The sequence below is a fragment of the Gopherus evgoodei genome, chromosome 6 (genome assembly GCF_007399415.2).
Source record: "Gopherus evgoodei ecotype Sinaloan lineage chromosome 6, rGopEvg1_v1.p, whole genome shotgun sequence".
Lineage (NCBI taxonomy): Eukaryota > Metazoa > Chordata > Testudines > Testudinidae > Gopherus > Gopherus evgoodei.
Genome location: NC_044327.1, coordinates 65,542,578 through 65,566,060, shown reverse-complemented (window position 1 = coordinate 65,566,060; position 23,483 = coordinate 65,542,578). Strand labels below are relative to the sequence as shown.

General features: G+C 40.7%; 1 protein-coding gene across 4 annotated transcripts in view; it reads right to left on the bottom strand.

Moving 5' to 3' along the window:
• The window catches only part of EPB41L4A (erythrocyte membrane protein band 4.1 like 4A), a 215,149-nt gene that overhangs the window by 178,615 nt on the left and 13,051 nt on the right, over positions 1-23,483 (bottom strand). The window contains exon 1 of one of the 4 annotated variants that reach the window (XM_030566659.1): positions 22,716-22,799. The exons of the other annotated variants lie outside the window; for them this stretch is intronic. The gene's annotated coding sequence lies outside the window, so the exon portion shown is untranslated. Of the gene's footprint in view, positions 1-22,715; positions 22,800-23,483 lie in introns of those variants that run through there. 4 annotated transcript variants of the gene reach the window in all.

Genomic DNA, 23,483 nt, shown 5'->3' with positions numbered 1-23,483 from the left:
CTCAAAGCAGGAGTAAAACCCTTCGCACTTCATGGGACAATTTAATTTTCCTTTCCCCTCCCCCAGAAAAATACTTACTTTTGCAGATGAAAAATGGTCCCATTTTGAAATTTTATCCTCTTTGACTCACGTTTCTTTGGATACATCTAGCTGAAGAACCACAGACCTCACAAATTACACATACACAAACTACACACAGACACTCTCATACCAGGTCAGACGTGGGGTACTTCTGAACTTTTAAAACAGAGTATGAAGAGTTATTCTTGTTTTTTGTCATAAATGATTTGATCTATACCAAAAGTAGATGATGGATGCTGCAAGTCAATCTGTCGCTTCACCAGCTTCCCTCTTCACAGAAACAAGAGCGATCCAGGCTGAGCAGCAAGGAATAGTAGGAATAGAAGGGTAAGTATTGGGGGAGAAACTGAGTTTTGGTAAATCTTGGGTTACTAAGGAACTGGGAGTGACACAGAGAGGTAGGGGGGCTGAAGAGTGCTTTGGAGAACATGAGGGGTTGAGTGCAGAGGTGCAACGGGGCCTTAGAGCAAAAGAAGTGTGTTAGGATTCCTACATGAGGGGAGTGGAGTTGAGCTGGGATCCTGGAGTAGTGGGGAGCCTAGTGTCTTTGTTCTGAGGCACTGTATCTTGAAGGGATCTCTTGGTGCTACTGTCACAGCTCCCACATGTGCCAGTGGTGTGAGCTGCACTGCAAGGACCAGAGTATCTCTGTGTTGAGCATCAATTCATCAAGAGTTTATTTACATTTTTTTAAAAATGTAAATATGACAAATATCTTTAAGATGAGTGTGATGGGGTGTACAAACTGCACACTGGGCCTGAAGAGGTTAATGGACAATACTGGGCCCAGTAGCCAACTGCTGCAGGAAGGGCAAAAGCTTCATCCCCATTTCACTCTCCCTCTGGTAAGAACAGGGCAAGGACATTGGAAACCTGAGGTGAAGCTAAGCAAAAAAAAACAAAACACAAGTGAAAGGCCTTACCATTGGAAGGTGAGTCTGGAATCTGGGTGCACTACCCACTAGACAACCTGGCCCTCCAAGGACTCTATCGCAGTGAGTTTGTGTGTGTGTATATATATATATATATACACACACACACACACACACACACACGAGAGAGAGATTTTACAGTTGCACAACTCCAAATGGATTTATAAAACGTTTTTAAAAGAAAGTTGGCATCCGTTCTGAATTACTTTCAAACAATTCCAATTCCTAATACAGTAAACTGCTTTGCTGCTTTTACAGTACACTAAATCACCTCTTTTTTACGCAGCAAAAATAGATGCAGAGGGTGAGAAGCAGCAGTTCAGACACACACTCATTTGTTAGTTCTGCCATAGCTGAACACTGTGGGGTGCAAGACTAGGATGCAAAACATTTTTCCTGTTTTCAGCCAATTATTTTATACCAATAATTCTTGTTCTGAATAAATTGGTATTGAGAGCGTTGTGAATAACCTAAAATTCAGATTGTCGATAGTGTGCACACAAGAAGCCAAGTCCCCACCTCTACCAGTACTGGTGCTAGGACTTATTTCTGCAATGCCAGCTGCTAAAAGGGGAGGGGAAAATAGGCTACAAATGCCTCTTGTCTAGTCCTCCTGTCAGACAGTGAAGACCAAGACATTCCAAAGCATCAATTCCCTGGTCTGCACAAGGCCCCAAGCAATTGCTTGAACTTATAGCCAGCCCTCCAGTGGCTCTCAGTAGCTAATAAATTACATAATAAACACATAGTAACTGCTTATTTACAAAGTTACTGAACCAGACAGAAAGGGATTTCAACTGTGCAGTTGAGTTTTTTTAAGGCAACTCTTGTTTATTGCTACCTCAGACCAGAATGGAATAACACAGAGATTCAAAACTTGAGGGATGAATCTTCCTGAAGGAGCACAAGCTAGGCCAGGCAGGGAGAATAGCAGAGGAGAGGAACAGCAGAGGTGGAGAAAAGAGTAGGATATTGCATTCACTCTGATTCATCACAGCAAGTAGTGTGAGCAGCTTCTTGGAACCTATTGTCTCTTACTACAGTACTTAACAGAGCTGGATATAGGGGAAGCTCCTAGGCTGACCAGATAGCAAGTACGAAAAATCAGGACAGGCAGTGAGGGGCAATAGGAGCCTATAGATGAAAAAGCCCCAAATATCGGAACTGTCCCTATAAAATCAGGACATCTGGTCACCCTAGCTCATGAATACAGATTCAGGAAGCAGGTCACCAGCCCAACCTTTGTGTCTGCCCTTACAGCATTAATTTCAGCTGTGAAATCAGAGATCTCCATCCCTACAGAACCACAAATGGATGACTCTGACCTTGAGCAACGTGTACTTTTCCGGTGAGTGAGGTTACGGAGAGAGAGCTGTGACGGGTTTGGTCACAGAGACCCCCTTAGGATTGTCACCTGATGTGCTGAGACTACCTACCTCTGAGCCCGTTTTCTCTGCCAGTTTGGGCCTTCAGAACCCTGCCTTGTTGAGCTAAATACGCTAATCTGCTGCAACACAGACCCAGGGTCTGACCCATGCCCCTAAACCTATAGACTTAACTGAAAACGGCTTAGCAAGTGCTCCTATCTCTAGCACCCTGGCTCCCAGTTCCCAATGGGATCCAAACCCCACATGAATCCATTTTACTCTGTATAAAGCTTATACAGGTTAAACTCATAAATTGTCCGCCCTCTATAACCCTGATAGAGAGATATGCACTGCTGTTTGCTCCCCCAGGTATTACTTACTTACTCTGGGTTAATTAATAAGCAAAAAGTGATTTTATTAAGTATAAAAAGCAGGATTCAAGTGGTTCCAAGTAATAACAGACAGAACAAAGTAAGTTACCAAGCAAAATAAAACAAAACACGCAAGACTAAGCCTAATACATTAAGAAACTGATTACAGATGAAATCTCACCCCAGAGATGTTCCAATAAGCTTCTTTCACAGACTGGACTCCTTCCTAGTCTGGGTTCAGCAATCACTCACACCCCCATAGTTACTGTCCCTTGTTCCAGTTTCTTTCAGGCATCTCTTTGGGGTGGAGAGGCCATCTCTTGAACCAGCTGAGGACAAAATGGAGAGGCTTCAAGGGCCTTTTTTATTCTCTCTCGTGGACAAAAACCCCTTCTGTTCTTCTGTTGTCACAACAACAAGATGGAGTTTGTAGCCACCTGGCCAAGTCTCATGTCCATGAATGATTCAGCTTTTTGCAGGCCAACGCCACTGTTTACAAGTTAGTTTGAACGTTTGCAGGAAAGCTCACATGTGGACTGGTGTCTCCCAAAGTCCATTGTCAGATAAGTGTTTCTTGACTGGGCAGTTATGAGACTAGTCCTTTCTCGAGAAGCTGACCAAATGCTTCACTGAGGCTACTTAGAATCAAACACATTGAGATACAAGTTCATAGCCAATATTCAGAACTTCAAATACAAAAATAATATACACATACAGACAGCATAATCATAACCAGCAAACTACACCTTTTCCATAGACACCGCACTTGACCTCTTCTGTACAAGATCTGGTGCAACTATAGGACCCTGGTTGCAACAATGATCTATACAGTCATAGTTCATGTCAATAACATCACAAGAGCAACCAGGGGAGGGGGGCAAAAATCACACGAAAAAAATTAATAAAAGCAGAGAAAAAAAAGACAAGACAAGACAGGAGGTGGGGGGAGGGAAAGAATGAGACGAGGTAGGGGAGAACTAGGCAACAGTACCAGGGCATGACACTAGTAGAAATAGGGAAGAATTTACCCAGGCACCAATTTATAACACAGGGAACTCCAACAACAAAAGGTTAACAAGCACTCGACTAATGGCTTAAACATTGTGGATATATTTTCCTCTCGGTACGCACCTAACTCTGATTAAGAACATATTTCCATTAATATTAAATCCAAGTAATGCATGCTGGCTTGGCTTTATATCCCCATCATATTCACTCAAATTTCCTGAACCAGGCAACATTCCCCTCAAAGTCCATCTTCCTACAAACAAGTAGCAAATAGGGAAATGGGAGGATAAACTGGATTGGGATTTTACATCCAGAGGATGGGGCAAAGCAATCTGTAAGAACTGATCTAGGAATGAAGACTTCTTGGCTGTTCATGTTGCCAAATAAGGGGAGGAAGAAAGAATTTAAACTATTTTACTAGAGTTACTGGCATGTCAATAACTGGAAGCACAGCCTACAGAAACAAGGAACACTTTGAAACTGAGCTCTAGACATGCTGTTGAGTTTTACTTAAAAATTAGTTTTTGCACTGTGTTTTTTTTCACTTTTAAAACTGACAAAACACTTTATTCGTTTGTGGCTTCACCAGCCAACTACCTAATTCTACTGAGCCAAGACCAGGAACCCTGCAGTCATGTCAAGACAGATTATTTCCATGATGTGCTCAACCAAATCTGTCAAGAAGTAGAGGCTATAGTAGATACTTTCTTCACACACCCTTATTATTCTCATAAAACCTGAATATCAGATCTAACACCTGCCGCCATCCCCAAGTCCCCTAAACTTTTGGAAAGTTCAGATCTGTATCCAAACTTTGCAGCTTAGGATCTTTCTAGTCAAAATATGTGTGCGTGTATGAATGAACACAATGAAACACAACCTGGTTCCCCTATTCCCTCATGCCATGATTAGGTGGAAACTCTGATCATGAAACCAATGGGAGCAGAATAGGATCTCTGTGAGGAGTTTTCAGCCCCCACTCCAGGTCCTGTGTGTAAGTTTATCTGTAGCAGGAAGCAAACCTGGTCCAGTGACTGAACTGCCAGAACTCCCGCCTTAGGCCCAGATTTTTAAAGGTATTTAGGCACTGTGGCGCTCAGTTTTGTAATGCCTTATTTAGTTAGCTGTTACAATGCTAAGCACCACAACACTTCCATTTCTTTAAAAATCTGGGCTTTATTCCTTTTCACAAAAAGTGGGAATATATGGAATACGTGTTAGTTACTAATACACATCTAGGATAATCAGTTCTGTCCCTATGGAATGTCCAGTATAAAACAAAGATATAAAATACCATTTTTTATACCAAAAATCACTAAACAGGAAAATGAAATGTTTGACAAAGACAAAGTATTACTAACAAAAACAAATTTATAAAGCAAACCTTATGAAGACTACTAATTCTGGGCCACTTAACATCTCCATGGTTTAAGTTACAAGTTTCGGTACAAAAACAGAAAATATGCCATTACAAAAACAGAAGATACACTGCCAGGAAAACCTTTATTTATGTTGTCTGATAAAGATGCTAAAATATGTATTTTTTCTTCTCTCTTAAAACCCTAATTCTATTTTTTAGGATTTAAACAGCTAACAATGGAACTTTTCTTGACTTAAATACATTCTGAAGTATAACAACCTAACATAGTATTAATTTTTGCTTTTTCCTATGAAATGCAATCAATTATATCTTAATTAGCCTTTTGTCCACAATGATTAACATACAGAACAATTCTGGTTTTAGTATATAATCTCCTTTTAATGCACATTCATTATTCCCAATAAAATTAAAGGGACGCTGACAATTTGAAAATTTGGAAACTGACATTTTTTTTAAGTTCCAATTTCTAGTACAGCAACTTTTACACCGTACAACCTGAGATTTTTAAATTTCTTTTAAGAATTTGCAACAAAAGGTTTTTCTCCTCTCTTGTTGGTGCTTTTAAGCATGTTTTGAAAAGGAAGTAATTGACACTGGGCCTGATCGAAAACCTACAGAAGTCAAGGGAAAGATTTCCATTGACTTTGATAGGTTTTGGATTGGGCCCTACCTGATTTGTATATAGGAAAAACAGTAAAGCTGGCTCTACATAAAAATGCTGTCATGCACAAAGTAAAGAAACAGATAAAAAACTAATTTTTTTTGCTAACTCTTTCAGTTATTACAATCTTAGATGCTATACGTAACTATAGCAGTCATACATTTTCAGACCGATATGCAATTTTTCCAACTTGAACTTCATTTACAGGCACAGGGTCTCATGTTAATCTAGAGGCAAAAATAACCCTTTACAGGTACAAAAGATAAAACATGCATTTAACTGTTATCCAGTCTCCAGCTAATGTATATTAAAATATAAGGTGCATCAAGTTTGTTTACTTTAATTTAAATATCCTTTTCAAACTATTCACTCAAGCATATAAGAAACAGCATTGGTCCAGTAGTTTTTCTTCAAACTGCATTCCTTTGAATCACTATTCTATTGGAAGAAAGTTCAGACCCTCTAATTACCCACAAAAATTAAATAGTGACCCATTTGTTTGTCTGTGAGGAGCTGCTGTTTCTAAGATGTCTGATTTGTAGCAGTTTTATTAATGACAAGGGTCTGTCTCTCAAGCATTGATAATTCCTTAGAATATAAAATGAAAAATAGATAAATCCATTAAATTTAAGATTAATCACAGATTGCCAAAATACAATTAGTTAGTGTAACTCCACTGTACATTGCAAGACAAACAATTTTTCAGCTGCCTGTCACTGAACTTGTCAGATCAGAGGAACAACATTAAAGAAAGACATAGAATTCATGCATGACTGTAAAATGCTCATGCCTGTTTTGTATGAGCTGAATCCCTGTTTAAATTGAGAAAATGTATACTCTAGATATAATTCCAAGAACACAACAGAATCAAGTACACAGCTTCAAATTAAACACAAAAATGATTTGTACTTTTACTTTACCAAGAACACATCAGTATAATTACTCCATTTTTAGTTTATACTATTTACCCACAGTAAAATTACTCAGCAAAAAAAAGTGATTTTTACTGTGCATGTTTATAATTAACAGATTTATGAATTGTTTCCACATTTTCAATGCATCGCCCATCACAGGGAAGAGAGGGAAAGGTTATGAAAGGTATAATTACAGTAGGTCATTTCTGTTCAGTTTCAGGGCAGTGTTTCCAATGAGTAGTCAGTAATGACAAACCAATTACAAACCTGTGCAGGTAAGTTGCAAAGAATATATTATATGCTCAAAAATTCAGAAAATTCATTCTGATAGGCTATGTTTAAACAGAGTTCTACATCTGCAATTATATTGTTTAAAATACCAAAGCTCCTAAAATTGGTTGGGAGATTATATAGGTGGTGCCAGTACAATTTTAAACCAGCTCAGTTTCTGGCAAAACCTTTTGAGAACCATTTGGATGAAGACCTACATAATCCACAAATTAACTAATACAATTAACTGGATTATAAAATATCTTCTTGCTGACAACACGCTTCTCTTCTATGAGGCAAGATGAAAAGGACAGATTCAGAGGAAGAAAGACTGGGAACCATACTTTCTTCTGTGTGCGAATTTAACCTAAGGCAATATGAAATTACCCAATATGTTCAAGGGGAAATCTTCTAGCATGAAGAACAAACTGAGAAGGCAGAGAGAAAGCTTTTCTTACTGCATACAAACCAACTATTTTAGACCTAAGACAATGGTGCAAACTCCCTCTGAAATTCCATGCAACAATCTGTATCAGAAACTATTAAACTGCTGCATTCATGTTAGGACGATACTTTGTTTCCATTGACCTCTGCAGCAATACCATCATAGCACCGTAAGGCTGTGTCTACTCTAGGATTTTTCAGAACATAATTCCCAAAGGGTGCAGCTCCACCAGTGGTATCACTGGTAGAGTCCAAAGTACATACAGGGCTCAGGCATTTTATCAACAGGATTAGAGGACAGGGTGCTAAAAACACCTGAGACTGCCTGAGCCTTGTCTACAATACAGCTTCCAGGGGTGCTACCACCAATTGAGCTACATGTGTTAGGAATTACTGCTCTGGAAAAGTATAGACCAGGCTTCAGTTCCTAAACCTTCCACACAAGTATTTGATCTAAGCCTCCAAAATCAGTGGGTCTGGGTGGACACTTTATGTAATTTCATGGAAGCTATTTTGAGAAGAAAGAAGGAATGAAATAATCAGCTCTGTTAGTAGACAACAAGTTTCACTGTGACCTGCTCTAACAAAAATAAAGGAAGAATTTAGAATACAAAGCACAAAGTTATATGAACTTAAATCTACTGCTAATATTGGTCCAGTTAAAAGAAAACTAGTGCAATAGAAAAGTTGCCTTAATCACTACATCTTATTAAAGAAAAGTAAATCACATAAAAATAGTTTTTAAAAATACAAGATAGAACAAAGAGCTGCCATCCTGGCAATTTGATGACAAAGTACCAAAACACTAAAATAATCCACTTTCCCACTAGACAGAATTGGAATACTGCTACCTTTGTTGTCCGCTATGCCCTGCATTTGATTCTCTGCTATTTAGAGCAGAGATCAGCGAGTTTAAAGCAACAGTATATCTGTAAGCAGAGTCAGGATAAGCTCTACACTGACATCTGGTGGAAAGAATTTCAGAGAGGTATTTGCATAGGCACACCCACCCTATCCCAGACTGCCAAGCTGTGGGACTGGTTGGTGACAAATTGCTCACCCTCAGTTGGGTGGTACTTGCTAGACAAGGGACATGGGTTCCAAAACCCAGAGAATATAGAGAGGCTGGGGACAGGTATCTGTACCTGGTGGTGCAGTCTCCTTGTGGAGCCAGAAGCACCAGTTGCACCCCCTCCTCTCTCCACTGTGGAATGTCAGAGATGATTTTTTTATTCCCTTAAGAATTTAAATACAGGTTACTGAGCTGAAATCACTTTGGGCTAATGGTGCACTAGCACTGGGGCTCCCCTACTATGAGCTGGAATCACTAAGAGCTGAAAATCACTAAAAAGCTAAAATAACTGAGCTGAGAGCACTGAGTACTGTGCTAACTAGTGGGGGAGCCTGAAGATATGCTGTGGAACAGAGCGGCTGGCGGAGTGGAGCAGTTGTGGGGACGGCTGGAGTGGATCACGAGACAGCTGGTGGCAGCAGAGCGGAGTAGCTGTGGGACAGGTGGAGCGGCCCACAGAGCGAGCGGAGCCGAGCAGTTTGCAGAGAGAACTGGAGCAGCTCATGGAGCAGAGCAGCTGGTGGAGCGGAGCAGTTTCTGAGGACGGCTGGAGGAGCAGCGTGGAGCGGCTGGTAAAGCGGAGCAGTTCGTGGAGAAGGCGGAAGCAGAACCCACGGAGAGGCAGGGCAGTTGGCCCCGGACCACGTAAGGTGCCCCTTTCTACCCAGGCTGGGGGAGGGACCTCTACAGATAAACTCTCAAACTCTGGGGTGGCATTGACCAGAGACTTTTGGGTTGTTGGACTTTGGGGTGATTGGACTTGAAACCCTAAGGGGGAAAAAGGACAGTGCCAAACGTACTTGGAGGTGGGGTTTTGTTTATGGTTTGTGTTATAACCCTGTTTGTGGTGTTTCTCCAATGGGATGCCACATTAATTCCTTCCTTTATTAAAAAGATTTTGCTACACTCAGACTCTGTGCTTGCGAGAGGGGAAGTATTGCCTCCTAGAGGCGCCCAGGGGGGTGTGGTATGTGAGTGTCCCAGGTCACTGGGTGGGGGCTCGAGCCGGTTATGCAGTGTGTTACTGAAACGGAACTCCTGGATACTGAACCCGGCCCTTGTCGCTGCCAACTCAGAGGGGCAGAAGGGTTACATTTCTCTTACTCATGAAACAAGGCACTCTCAGATTTATCCCTGGTGTAACTCTGTTGAGTTAGTGGAGTTACACACTAGAAATGAATCTGTCCTTTTCAGTGTGGGCACTATAGTAGTGCATTCACGATTAGTGCATAAAAGAAAATGGAGGTTGGATAGTCTTCAACAGTGGTGTCCATGCTGAAAAGGTTGAGAACTTAACATATTATTTCAAGAAGATCAAGGGGCTACAATCAGTATTTTGGGAACAAATGCCCTTTCCTGTTCTGCTCCCTTTGCACTGCTCAAACTGTGTAAAGAGAGTGGAAACCATCCACAAGTCCCCTGCTGGGGATTCCCCCAGCCCAGAGAAAACCCCTGTAGGCAGAGCCAGCATAGCTCGCTCCCATGCTTCTCTCCTCTCAGGGGTTTTCTAGGGGTGGGGAAAGAGAGTGGCAGGAATGCTGAGTTCTGGCTACAGCCACATGGCATAATGGTTCCTTGGGGATCATAGCAACTAAAGCAAATTAGAGCAGCCTGCTGGCTGCTCTAACCTAGGCTGGGGCTAAATGAGGAGCAAAGCCATAACAAGTTATTGTTTCTCAGCTCCTTTTTTCCTCCTCCGAGCTGCCCTAGATAGCTGTGTAGGGGAACAGAGCCAACATTTGCTGGCACTCCCTTAGGCTCAGGCAGAGCCAGACAAGCTACTATTCTGCTCCCTCTGGGAATCCCACCACCTGGCAAGGAAGCAGGCACTGGAACAGCCATAGCTACTCTCCTCCCTCACTTGCAATGAAGTACACAGCCATCAAAGGGGCTGCTGAGCAGCTGTATTAGGGGAAAGAACAGCAACTTCCTGTGTTGCCAACCCATGATTGTATTGTGAGTCTCATAATATTTGGGGGGGGGGTTAAAAGCTTGTGAAGTCATATGATTATGTAAGACTCTCAGGTTTCAGTTAAATTAATAAAAAAAAAAGTTTCCAGGACTCTTATTTGCAGATGAAAGCTTGAAACATGAACACTGAAATATTCAAAAACCAGAAGACAAATTTAAAAGAAAAAACATCCCTATTTTTTTAATCTAATGAATTCTTGGTGCCTGACTCATTTTATTTTTATAATTCTTGGGAATGGCTATATTGAGCTTTGCAAGACCACTCTGAGGCTGTCTCTGCATGGAAGCAAGTGGGGAGGCAGTGACCTTTGTCTCCTTCCAACAGTGAGGGTCTGATTCAAACACTTCAGTTTCAAATCCTAGGATGCAGCTCAGGGAACACATTTTCTATTCTTAATCAAATATCAATTTCCTTCTTAATGCAGTTGCCACCGAAGGGCAATATATAGAACTCTGTGATACCTTCCTCTGAAACATCGAGTGCAGGCCACTGTCAGACAGGATCCTGGACCAGATGGACCCTGGTCTGTTCCAGTCTGGAATTCCTATGACATTATAAACTTGTCCACAGTATAAAAATTATCTATTGCTTACAAACAGGACATATGTTCTCCTAATCCCAGCGAGTGGGGCATGGGAGCCTGCACATCTTTCAGGATTAGATGCAGAGGGTGAGACTGGAAGGCCGATGCTTACCACTTGCACTCTCAGCTTTTCCTGGTGCGGACTTCTTTCGAAACGTAACCTCAAGATCCTGGGGATTTCCACTGTCCCCCTGGGAAGCTCTTCCCAGCTGCTGCTGCTGTTCCCAATGCAGAGGAAGGAAGGGAAGCCACTGGGCCCAGTGCCCAAAGCAGTTCCTTCTGGAGGAGGGGTTAGAGAATAACCTGACTTGCCCCATCACCTTTGGCTGTAACTGGTGTTCACTGCTTTCTGGATTTAATTTAAAATTTATTATTAATAAATAACAATATTTCCAAAAGAGAATAAAGCCCAAAAAGTTCAGAAGGTTCCATATTTTGCCTGTTTCGAAGTGGAGTCAAATTTGAGACATTATCTATTCCTTCTTTCACTCCAAAGGTCCAGCAGCAGACTGAAAGTTGCAAAATATGTAAAATTTTTGTTTCATGTAAAACCTTTTGCTTGGCTGAATACAGAACACTTCCTTCAATTTTCTTTTCAACAAAAGCCTTCTTCATAAGGAGCACAGCATGTCTTTTCATCTGTGTCTGAAGGCACAGGTTTGGAAACAAAAGCAGTCAGCCTTTCTTAAAGTTATCACCCTTATTCTGGATCACGGAGTCCTCTTTCCTTCTCTTACATAAAAGACCTCACAGATTATAGTGTTTTTAACGTCATCTTTATTGACTGGCTTCAAACAGCAGAGCCCATAAGATCTCTCAAATGGAGAGGAGGATGTGATATATTATGATACTGTTAAGAAAATATTAACCTGCTCTTTTTCCTGTCTGTCTGTCTGTTCCCTTCATATGTTAGTCTCTCACAAACTTGTAATCTGAGCTTCAACTCTCCTTGCCATCAGCTGAAAAGGGAACAAGGGTTCAAGAATTCACTCTCCTTTCATTTAGGGCAGGGAGACCTTTTCTGTAGTAATTAACTGACAGGATAAAGAAGATTCCAGACTCCAGCATGAAGGACAGCGTGCAAACTATCCCAAAACAATCTTTAATCGTTTCTCTTTTTAATAGAGATGGTTGGAAAATGATAAGTAATTTTTTTCTTTTTTTTTTCTCTTTTTTTTGGCAGAAATGCAGATTTGTTTGGTTTTTTAGACAATGTTCACAGACATTTTCTGAGTCCTTGATGAAAGAACAAATGTTTTTTCAACAGAAAAATGAAAATTTCAACATAAACATTTTTCACAAACATGGGCATTTTTCACCAAAAAAAATTTCCACCAGCTCTATATTTTAACCCAGTATACAAAGGGTCCTGGAACACACAGAAGTCATGCAGGGAGGCAAAGGATGATTTGGCTCTCTTCCCCCTCCTCCCTCCCACCTTCTCCTCCCCTTCCCTTGTCAAGAGAAAGGTTGATTTAGGGATTTAAACAAGACAACTTGTTTACTGAAGGTAAACCAGACAATAGTGTGCTTTTCATTATAGATGAGTTCAACACAGATTAGACTGTCATAGGCTGAGCCAATGGCATTTAGTATTCCCCTTTCATTTTTTTCTGTTTGTGGATGGTATCTAGGTCAGAGTTGAAGCACACTGATAGGGCAGAATAAGGCATCTCCTTTGCTGCTGCCCCTTATGTAGCTGTAGTGTGGACAAAGAGGCTTCACGTTCAGAGGCTCTCAATCTGGGAACTTTCATAAGCAATAATGGCATTTTAATAAATTACAAAATTAAATAAATATATTTAAACATTATTGTGTTTTATTTACATCCTATACTATGCATTCTTTCACTAACATTCCAAAACAGCCAAGTTAAAACTTTACTGTACAGATGTATAAAGAAGCTGTGAAAGCATTCAAAAGGATGCCATTCTTCCACTCTCTCATTATCTCCAGAGTCTGTCATAAGTATTTCCCCTTCCCAATCCCTCTCAATACCCAAATTAGAGTAATTATATATTTTCGATCTAATTCACCACTGAAGTAAGTGGATGCAAATCCAATATTTTAGTCGAATTGCTCTTGCTTATGCCAATAGTGGATTTGCCCCTTGACTTGGTATGTATTTCTTCCTGCACAACTTTCAGTATATAGAACAGAGTAGACTCAGTATTGTTACCAATAAAAAGAAAAACATCTAACAGACTGCAGCCTATTATTCAATTTCTCAAGCTTGTGCTTATTCATAACCCCTTTCTCGCTCACAGGAGGAATGTAGGATAAGCAAATCCAGTCAAATGGTAGCAAAGTGATGTAACTGAATTTGCTTGGGTAATGTGTGTACAGAAGATTAAGCAAAAATGTACCGGACCAGTAAAATAACAAGAGCCAGCAAAGTGTCTCTAAACAGCAGGTATATAATATGAAGTTCAACATGCACCCAAACACAGTCTGGAGTCAGCTTAGATCATTATGAACTGTTACCAGAAATAGGAAACCTGATCTGTCTGACAGGCTTTTTGTGTTCAGAATAGGCTTGCAAAGGATTCATAATACAGGGAAAATGTATTCTCCTCAACTTTTCTGTCCAACTCTCAGACAGCCACTTGCTGTTGTGATTTTCTTTAACGTGTAAACAAAGGAAGTCTTGTATTCTACCAGTCATGAGCACTAAAGCCATATTTATCAGCAAGAGGGTTCTGAATAGTCATTAAACAATACCTTCGATTTCACAGGTTTGTACTCCCTCAACCACAATAAGGAATTTGGATTATTTTAAAAATACACAGCAGTTTCCTCCTATACAAAATGAAACAGTAGAGCAAATATTTTCATACAAATCCAGAACGTACATTACACTTCTTAAATTTTTGTTTCTATTGTGCTAGTGCCTAAGAATACAAATCAGGAATTAGGGCATTGTACAAATAGGCAACACAAAGATAGACTCTGCCCAAGAGAATTCAAAAGCTAGGATGTACACAGTACAAAAGTGAATAAACTGAAAAACAAGAAAGAAAGAAAGGAAAAGAAAGAAAGAAAGAAAGAAAGAATAGCGGATTATGTCCATTATTTTGATCACATATACAAAATTTATGCAATAGACTTCTTTTTTATAAATGATTAGCAATAGAGAATATATTTTCCTATAAGAATATACAAAAAGGCACCTAAATCCTGATCTACATGCAGATTTTGTACTAGTATAACTATTTTGGTTAGAGGTGTTACTTTTTTTTTTTAACCAAAACAGTTATTCTGGTACAACCCCTAGTGTGCACACCTTTGTAACAGTATAAAAGGGCTTAAATCATCTGGTTCACAATGATATAACAGGAAAAGTAAACTTGAAAACAAAAAAGATGAAAAGGGAAGGATGCAAAGGACCTAATTCTCTTTCTGCCTCAAAAACACCTAAGTAACTAAACTAAAAATCCAGCACAGGGGCATGAATTCGCAGTTACAAAGTGAATGGACAAATATAATTTACACCCAATTTAAGGCCCATTTACAGGGCCAGAACATGGCTTTAATGCAGTGGTCCCCAAACTGGAGGGTGCGGAGGAACATTCGGTTGGGGAAGCAGCCCCTACAGGGAGTGGGGAAGGAGTACCACCTGTCCCTACTCCGCCCCTAGCTCCACCCACAGCTCCGGCCCCCAACTCTGCCCCTGGCTCCAATCCCAGCCACAGCTCCGGCCTCAGCCCCTGACTCCAAACCATGGCTCCTAGGTCCAACCACAGCCCCGCTCCCAGCTTTGGCCCCCGGCCCCAACCACAGCCTCATTCCCAGACTTGGACCCCAGATCCCAGTCCCAACCATAGCACCACTCCCGGCCTGACCCACAGCCCCGCTCCCGGCCCCACCCATGGCCCCGCTCCTGGCCTCAGCCCTAAGGGGAGCCCAGACAGATTCCATTACTGATAACGGGGTGACAAACAGTCGGGACCACTGCTTTAATCTAAATGAGAATCAGGCCCATAAACTAATAGCATGAAGCAACTAGGCATTGTTTTTTTATCCTACAACAGAAACAGAAGATCAAGGATTAGATATTGAATAGTGTCTATGAATCAAAAAAAGAGAAATCAAATCAAATAACTAAATGTAAATGAAAGTGAATTAAAGTTTTAAGGAACAGCTGCTCTTGCTGATAAAAAGAAATGTCTGACTCTAAGCTACACTATAATACTTTACATAGGAACTAATTAAAATATATTTTCACAAGGAGGATTTGACAATCACAAAGCCATTTGTTGCATTTATGAACTGCTACAGAGTTTATAATTGTCACAGCATTGTAACACTTGTGGACTGTGGGTTACAGACTCAGATACCATGAAGGGGAAGCAGAAAGACTCAGGATCATTAAAATATAGGTGGAAATATATGTTTTTAAATTTTAGGTGTCATAGGAAATGAAATCATATAGGTTATAAAGATTCACATACAACAGATAGACATACAACAAAACAAAACAGAACAAGCCTTTGTCCAGGCTAAACAAAATCTTTTCAGTTATAGCTTTTTTTCTACAACCTACCTTCTCTTAGGGAACTAAATCATCCTGGGCTACAGAAATTCTCTGAGTAGGTTAAACTTCCAGATTTGACTAAGTCTCTCATAACTAGAGCAAACCTCTACCCAAAGCTCTTGTCCTACCTATAACAAGAATTCCCAATCGCGGTGTTGTCAGTTCTCACAATATTATTACAAATGTCATGATTTTGATGTTTCACAAAGTTATAACCAACTAAAAATGGTGTCCTATAATGGGAAACACCAGGCAATCTTAACTATAGGTGGTGCTACCACTTCCAAAGCAAATCAGCAGGTTACTAACTTGAAATGCTGATAACATAGAGGGTTATCTTTTTCTTCTTCCTTGCCCGTCAGCTCTCCATTCTCTTTTTTCAGTCTGTACATCTACACATAATTCTATTATTCATCATTGTATGTTCTAAATACAGCATACAACGTGGCAAAGCTCAGACTTGGTAGCCATAAAATATTGCAGAGTGATCTCAAGAACCACCAAGATGCAGTACTTTCAGCTCCAAGTAGTCAAAAATCATGAGACAGGCTCCCAAATCACAACATTTTTTTAAAAATAATAAATGTATTAGTCTTGTAGTGTTTGAGTCTTTGGGATTCACATTTACAAGCTTTTCTCCACTACCCTAAGGGCTACAAGTTTCATTTTTAAAAAAGCAAAGCTAAAGTTATCACATAATCACATGATTCCTGCAGCTGAGGCTTTTTAAAAAAAAACCACCAAAAATTTTGGGACTCAATAAAAAAATTGCACAAGTGAGCCAGACTGAGATGTTGTCTTCTATGCTTTTAGGAGCGGAAGCTCTAAAAGGAGGCCAGTGAGTAGACTGGCTACCGGTTAAGCTAGTAGAAGGGTAGGAGCCAGCTTGAAATTGATTGTATACAAGCTATGGTTACTGTAGCCTTCAAGTCAGAGAACAAAATTCAAAGAAGGGAATTTGTGATCTTTTGCATCCGATACCTCAGCAGAATTCAGCAGGAAGTAAAAACATCTTGGAGAAAAGCTAAGGACTGAGTAAGTCCTGGAAAGTTCACATTTTCAAAGGCAAATGCATCTACATGTAAGTAATGGATTCTGGAAAAGACAGCTCTGTCATGTGTAATTATTTAGCACTACAGTAAAGTTTGCATATTTGGCTTATTTGATTAATTTTGGTATTTCCTATACATATATTGCCTGTTCCTTTGTTATGCTTTTTTGGTTGTTTACTCAGAGTGCTGTTTGTGAAATAAAGAGGATAAATAGCTTATTCAGATGTTCCCTCAAGACATGCTACATTGGAAAGACAAGTACAGAAGAGTAATCAAGGAACTGCATTCTCTTCGGAAAGATTACCACAGAACGGTGGTTGTGCATATAAAGAAATCCTCCAAAACCTATTGGTTGCAACAAAAATTAAATTTCCCAAAGACATCAATGAAATATATAAGAATTACTTCACCCAGCCTCTGGGTGGAACATGGCAGTTATTAAACAGTACACAATACCAGGTAACAGTGCAGAACAAAAAGAAAGATTATAGGTGACTGAAACTGTAGATAGATTTCTACCCTGTAATTACTTTCTGTCTAACTAGGACACTGGGGTTAAAGTTCTTGCTCTTATGAAAGTACCATGAACCTTTAATAACTGCAACTGGTTGGATGCTCAGTTTTACATTATATCCAATGTCCCTACCAACATTCTGGAACTGTGATTTAGTACTGACCTAAAGGGAAGAAAATGCCAGCTACTGAACTGCCAGCACCATATCTGGCAGCCCCTAGATTTTCCCTTCATGCTCTTCCATGCAAGCACTGGCCAGTGTCTACCCTGCATTATGTGCTTATGAGACCCATGAGAATTCAGCCCAACAAGACCTTTCCTTTCCAGCACATCTCTCTACTGTACTTCCTCTCTCATGTTACCATAGAGAGGAGGAGTGCTGAAGAGAAATGCTCTTAGTACAGGGTCAACAACAGAAAATGGATCAGGCAAAGGCCTGTGGAGAGCATGCATCAATACAGACTGAGCACACCCCTTTCCAAACAGGATAGGATGAAAGGAGAGATGAGAGGAGAGACCAAAGAAGCATGAGGAGACTTAGGGTATGGCTACACTTGAAATTTCGGAGCGCTGCCGCAGCAGCGCTTTGAAGTGTGAGTGTGGTCGGAGCGCCAGCGCTGGGAGAGAGCTCTCTCCCAGCATTGCACGTAAACCACATCCCTTACGGGAGCCGCACTCCCAGCGCTGCAGCACTGATTACACTGAGGCTTTACAGTGCTGTATCTTGCAGCGATCAGGGGGGTGTTTTTTAACACCCCTCAGCGCGAAAGTTGCAGCCCTGTAAAGTGCCAGTGTAGCCAAAGCCTTCAACAACTTTTTTTACCTGCTGACTCAGTCTGTTGAGGAAGATGAATTAAAATACTACCCAAAGGTCAATGAGTTCTGATTCACAAAATACTTGTATCTGGGGACATATGATAAAACGATGGTTTAACCTCCAGTGGATTGGAGATATCTTTGGATATATAGTCAAAAGGTCAGAGGGTTATCTGAAACTTTTTGAGCCTCCTACCATGCGTGCGTGCACACACACACACACACACACACACACACACACACACACTCTCTCTCTCTCTCTCTCTCTCTAACCCTGTGACACTCCAACAGGCCTTGGCTTCCTCCCTTTCGACCCACATCACCCACTCTCGATTCCTATCATTAGGCTCAGCCCCTGAAATTACCTATGCCTGGGGCCATTCTCTTCAGCATTACATATTCCAGAACATATCTGAGTTCAGCAAGGCTGGGGCCCTGCAGAATGTCAGGAAATGTATAGGAGGGGATTTTCAGAAGTGGGTGGAGGTGCTGAAAGACAGTAAGAATGGTCTTCTGATTAAGGTATTGGAATAGCACTCAGAAAATCTGGGTCCAATTCCTGGCTCTGACACTCACTTCCTGTGTGATCTTTGGCAAGTCGTTTAACCTCATTGTCCCTCAGTTCCTGATCTGCAAAATGACAATCATATTTCCTGTTTCTTAAACTACATCTTGTTTATTTAGAGTGTAGATTATACAAGGTATGGACTGACTTTTACTGTGTTGGTACAGGCTCTAACATAATGGGCCATGATCTCTGTTAGAACCTCTAATTCTACTGTAAATATAAATCATAATAATACGGGAGGAAAAAATGTATGAGGGAGTATGTCATGTAAGGGGAAAACAATGACTGCTGTCTAAAATCATTCAGAATTACAAAACTACTTTATAATAAATCTCTCTCCTCAAACACGAAATTTCTTAGAAGCCGCAAGAGATGGATGAGAGGTGGAGACTTTCAAGATTGTAAATGTGTTCAAACAGAACTCAGGGATTTGTTTAACCTCAAAGTACATATGAGCCCGTTTGACTTTAAAACAGGAATAAGCAGATTTGTTACTCACTGGGATTGATCTTCAAGCCTGTTGTGGGCCTGATTTCACATATTTGCTCTTTGATCAAGTTTCCCCCATGTGTCAATATCTCTGTTGCCATGACACTGTCACATCCAACCGCTTTTTCCACATTTCACAGTGCAAAAGGCTCCATCCATTTCTTCAAAGGTAATCTCACCACATGTTCTTCAACAGTTTGCTGAACAGAGATTTTAGATAAAGGGATACTTATATTTTCAGAAACTCTCCAGTTAAGTCTGTTCAACTATAACACATTCAAATCTACTTATAAAACAGACTTTCATTTTGAGGCACTTTAGTGTATTGAGTCGTCTTATTAGGCAGTTCACACTTACTACATTAGAAAAGTTCTCCAACAGCTCTCCCGCTATCTTGTTCTTGCTTGACCATTACTCGCTGGGCAAAATCTTAACACAGTAATATAAACCAGTAGCTAAGGGACTACACTCTGAGTGCCTCTGCACTCTTCTTTTTAGATGGGAAGAGGGAAATGTCTCTTTCTTGAATAAACTCAAGGGGTAGTGTGTTCAATGCTTGGGAACACCTGCATAAGAACATAGCTAACCGTGCCTCTGCATTGGGTCTTGTTAGGGTCATCACATCTCAGGTTCCCAAAAAGTGGACACTGCTGGGAGGGCTAATTGTGGGGGAGGAGAGCTTGAGGGGGGTACAATTGAGGGTGCGGGCAGGGGTATCTGCAGTGGGGGTTCTCACTGGAGGTGGGGGGCAGTGTCACAACCTGTCACAGTGGCAGGGCACAGCAACAGCCCCTGCAGGAACCTTCCTGCAGGACCCTCTCCCCCAGGGCTGAGTGTCAGGGCCTGGGTGGGAGGGATCCAGAAGTTGCAGCTGCAGAGGAATAGACTAATCAGCTGTGGGTGCAGGGGAGGGACCAATCGGAAAGCAGACCAATCAGGCCTCTTTCTGAGCTACAGCATCTGCTCTACACAAATCCAGGACATTGCCTGTTATTTGAAAAATCTGCCGGGAGAGGGGCCAAAGGCTCAAGAAAAGAGGTAATGTCCTTGTCACAACCTAGTCCCAGAGTTGGACCTTAGCGTCCAAAATATGGGGGTTAGCATGAAAACCTCCAAGCTTAGTTACCAGCTTGGACCTGGTACTTGCTGCCACCACCCAAAAAATTAGAGTGTTTTGGGGCACTCTGGTCCCCCCGAAACCCTTCCCTGGGGACCCCAAGACCCAAACCCTTGAGTTTCACAACAAAGGGAAATAAATCTTTTCCCTTCCCCCCTCCAGGTGCTCCTGGAGAGATACACAGACACAAGCTCTGTGAATCTAAACAGAGGGAGTCCACCCTCTGTAATTCCAATCCTGGAAACAAAAGCACTTTCCTCTTCACCCAGAGGGAATGCAAAATCAGACTAGTAAATCTAACACACACAGATCTCCCTCTGACTTCTTCCTCCCACCAATTCCCTGGTGAGTACAGACTCAATTTCCCTGAAGTTTCCCAGAAAAGAAAAACTCCAACAGGTCTCAAAAAGAAAGCTTTATATAAAAAAGAAAGAAAAATACATACAAATGGTCTCTCTGTATTAAGGTGACAAATACAGGGTCAATTGCTTAAAAGAATATTGAATAAACAGCCTTATTCAAAAAGAATACAATTCAAAGCACTCCAGCAACTATAGACATGTAAATACCAACGAAAAGAAATCATATAACTCACTATTTGATCTCTTTGTCCTTACAACTTGGAAACAGAAGATTAGAAAACAGAAATCACTTCTCAAAGCTGAGAGAAAAGCAGGCAGGCAGGCAAAGACTTAGATACAAACTTCCCTCCACCCAGAGTTGAAAAAAAATCCTGTTTCCTGATTGGTCCTCTGGTCAGGTGCTTCAGGTGAAAGAGACATTAACCCTTAGCTATCTGTTTATGACAGTCCTGGAAAACCAGGACATATGGTAACCTGAATCCCCATGCCCAGTCCCTTTTGGCTTTTTGCCAACTGCTGCCCCAAGACCCACACCACAGAAGAAGAAGTGGTTAAGTTTTATGCTGACCTTTTTAGCATTACACCACCCCAAAGTCCTCTTGGGATGGGGAGAAGGGACATTATTGGAGAGAACTCATGTACTCCAACTCATTGATTCTGGTCTGCCCTTTCTTCCATAGGAGTCCAAACTCCCCCAAACCCTGTGGAGGAGCTTCGGTGGGTGGGACAATGGTGTTAGAAATGATATGATGGATGCAGCATACCCCTCCTTCCATGCCTCTTCCTGCACAGATTTACTGATATTTTAATCCCTTCAGTTGCAGAAATGGAAGGGACAGTAGCACCCACCATGACATGTTTGAGCATGACCACCATTCCAGAGCTTATTTATTATTATTAATCATTATTACTACTATTATTATTATTAGAGTAGCATCCAAAACATGCTAGATGTTGTACAAATAGATAAGTATACTGAAGAGCTTACAAACTAAGCAACCTATACCTGTTCTAAGATCTATCTTATGAATAAGATTTTCAAAAATGGATGCCTAATGTGAGGCTCCTAAATCCACATTTAAGGTCCAACATAAGTGACCCAATTTTCAAAAGTGCTGAGCATCTTGCATCACCTATTGATGCCAGTTAGCCTATGTCAAACTGATGCAAACCACAATACTGCGATTCATTACGACAAACCAAAACGTTGAAGTTAAGGTTAATCCAACCCAAAACAAAATATTTTGTTTCAATTTTCCCGATGGAAATAAATAAAGTCAGTAAATTTGATTTTGTAGAAATTGTATTTTCTGTGAAAAAAAACAATAGGAAATACAAAGTTCATTAAAAACAACTTCTGTTGAAATGCTTCACACTGTAGCCCTGAGACTATGAATTAAACTGACTAACCCAATATGAAACTGATAATTTTCCTTGTCTAAAATGAGAGTGATACAAAAAGTAAACAGCATCAATAGCAAAAAGTAAATGAGATCTTTAATATTCTTTCAGTTCTAATAGTTTGTAACAAGGTGATATTAGCACAGACAGGGAAATGATTTTGTTTACAATATATTTACCTGATTCTGATCTCATTGGGTGTATCTAACTGCATTGTAAACCTGGTCTCAGTCCCAGGTTTGAGTCCACATCCCCTACCCTCCACACAAAAATCTGTCTGACTTGGGTCCTGAGTGCTTCCTGACCCAAGTCCTAGGACCCATCTGAGGGGGTGGGTCTGAGACCAAGTCCCAGTGAGACTTGAGTACAAGCCCTGTCATTTTGCAATGTGGATGCAGCTCAAACTGCAGACCCAAGTCCCAAGACCTGCATAGTGCAGTAGGGACACATTACCATAGTTGAAACACCTAGGTCCAGCAATTGTAAACCCAGGTTTAACATGCTATGTGGATGTTCAAGACCGACCTCAAGCATGGGTCCCACAGACCCTAGGTTTACAATGCAGAGTACACATACATATTTAGACCAATATAAATGAGCAGTAACTGCACTGAAATCAACAGTTGCAGTAACGTAAATTGGCATAAGCGAGATCAGAACCTAGCTCAATGGATTTTTAACTTGACAGACTCCCTTTTTGCTTAATCCTGCCAGATGCTAAGCATGCTGGCCCCAATCCAGTGAAGCACATAAGACATGTTTAAGCACATTAGTAATCTCACTAAAGTTTATTACAAGTTACTCACAGATGCTACAGATTTCTGACCTCCAAACGCCTGTATTGCATGCAAAGATATAAGACCTTCCTTTGCCACTGCTAAGAGATTAATGTAGCAAAAGAATTCCTCCTTGAGATCTTTTAGTTCTTATTTTCCACTGAGGATAGTAGAGTACCGGGGCATTCATTATCTAACAGTACAACCCAGTCACAAGCCTCCTGCCGATTTTACCCACCCATCTGAAACTTCATAAACAGGAAGACAGATTACTTTCTTGTTTCTGGCTTATAAACAAAGAGTCATTCATCACCATCAGCCAAAAAAAAACCTCTTCCTGCCTTTTCTCTGTATTACACTAAAAACAACATCAGACTCAACATGTTATGATCCTGGAATATTATTTAGCTAAACAAATGTTTTAAAATTTCTCTCAGTATGGATGGCCCTGTTATTACACATATATATTCATTATTGACATCTCATAGGATGGATTACTTGTCGTATGTGCCCGCACACACATACACATTCTTCAGTACACAGTAAGAGATAAAGACTATGATTTCACAAGGATCAGTAGAAGGAAGGAAAAGATAATACGAGTCATCATTCCAAACAATCCAAGTTTTAAAAAGTAAACCATAGAATTTTTTTTTTAATCTGGGAGCATTTGTTAATGATGCAGTTAACCCAAGATTTCACTGAACAACATTTCACTTGGTTGCATTATAATACTAATCTTTACTAAGGGATGACTCCTTAGTTATGCATTAAACATAAACAGACTTCTCTTAAAAA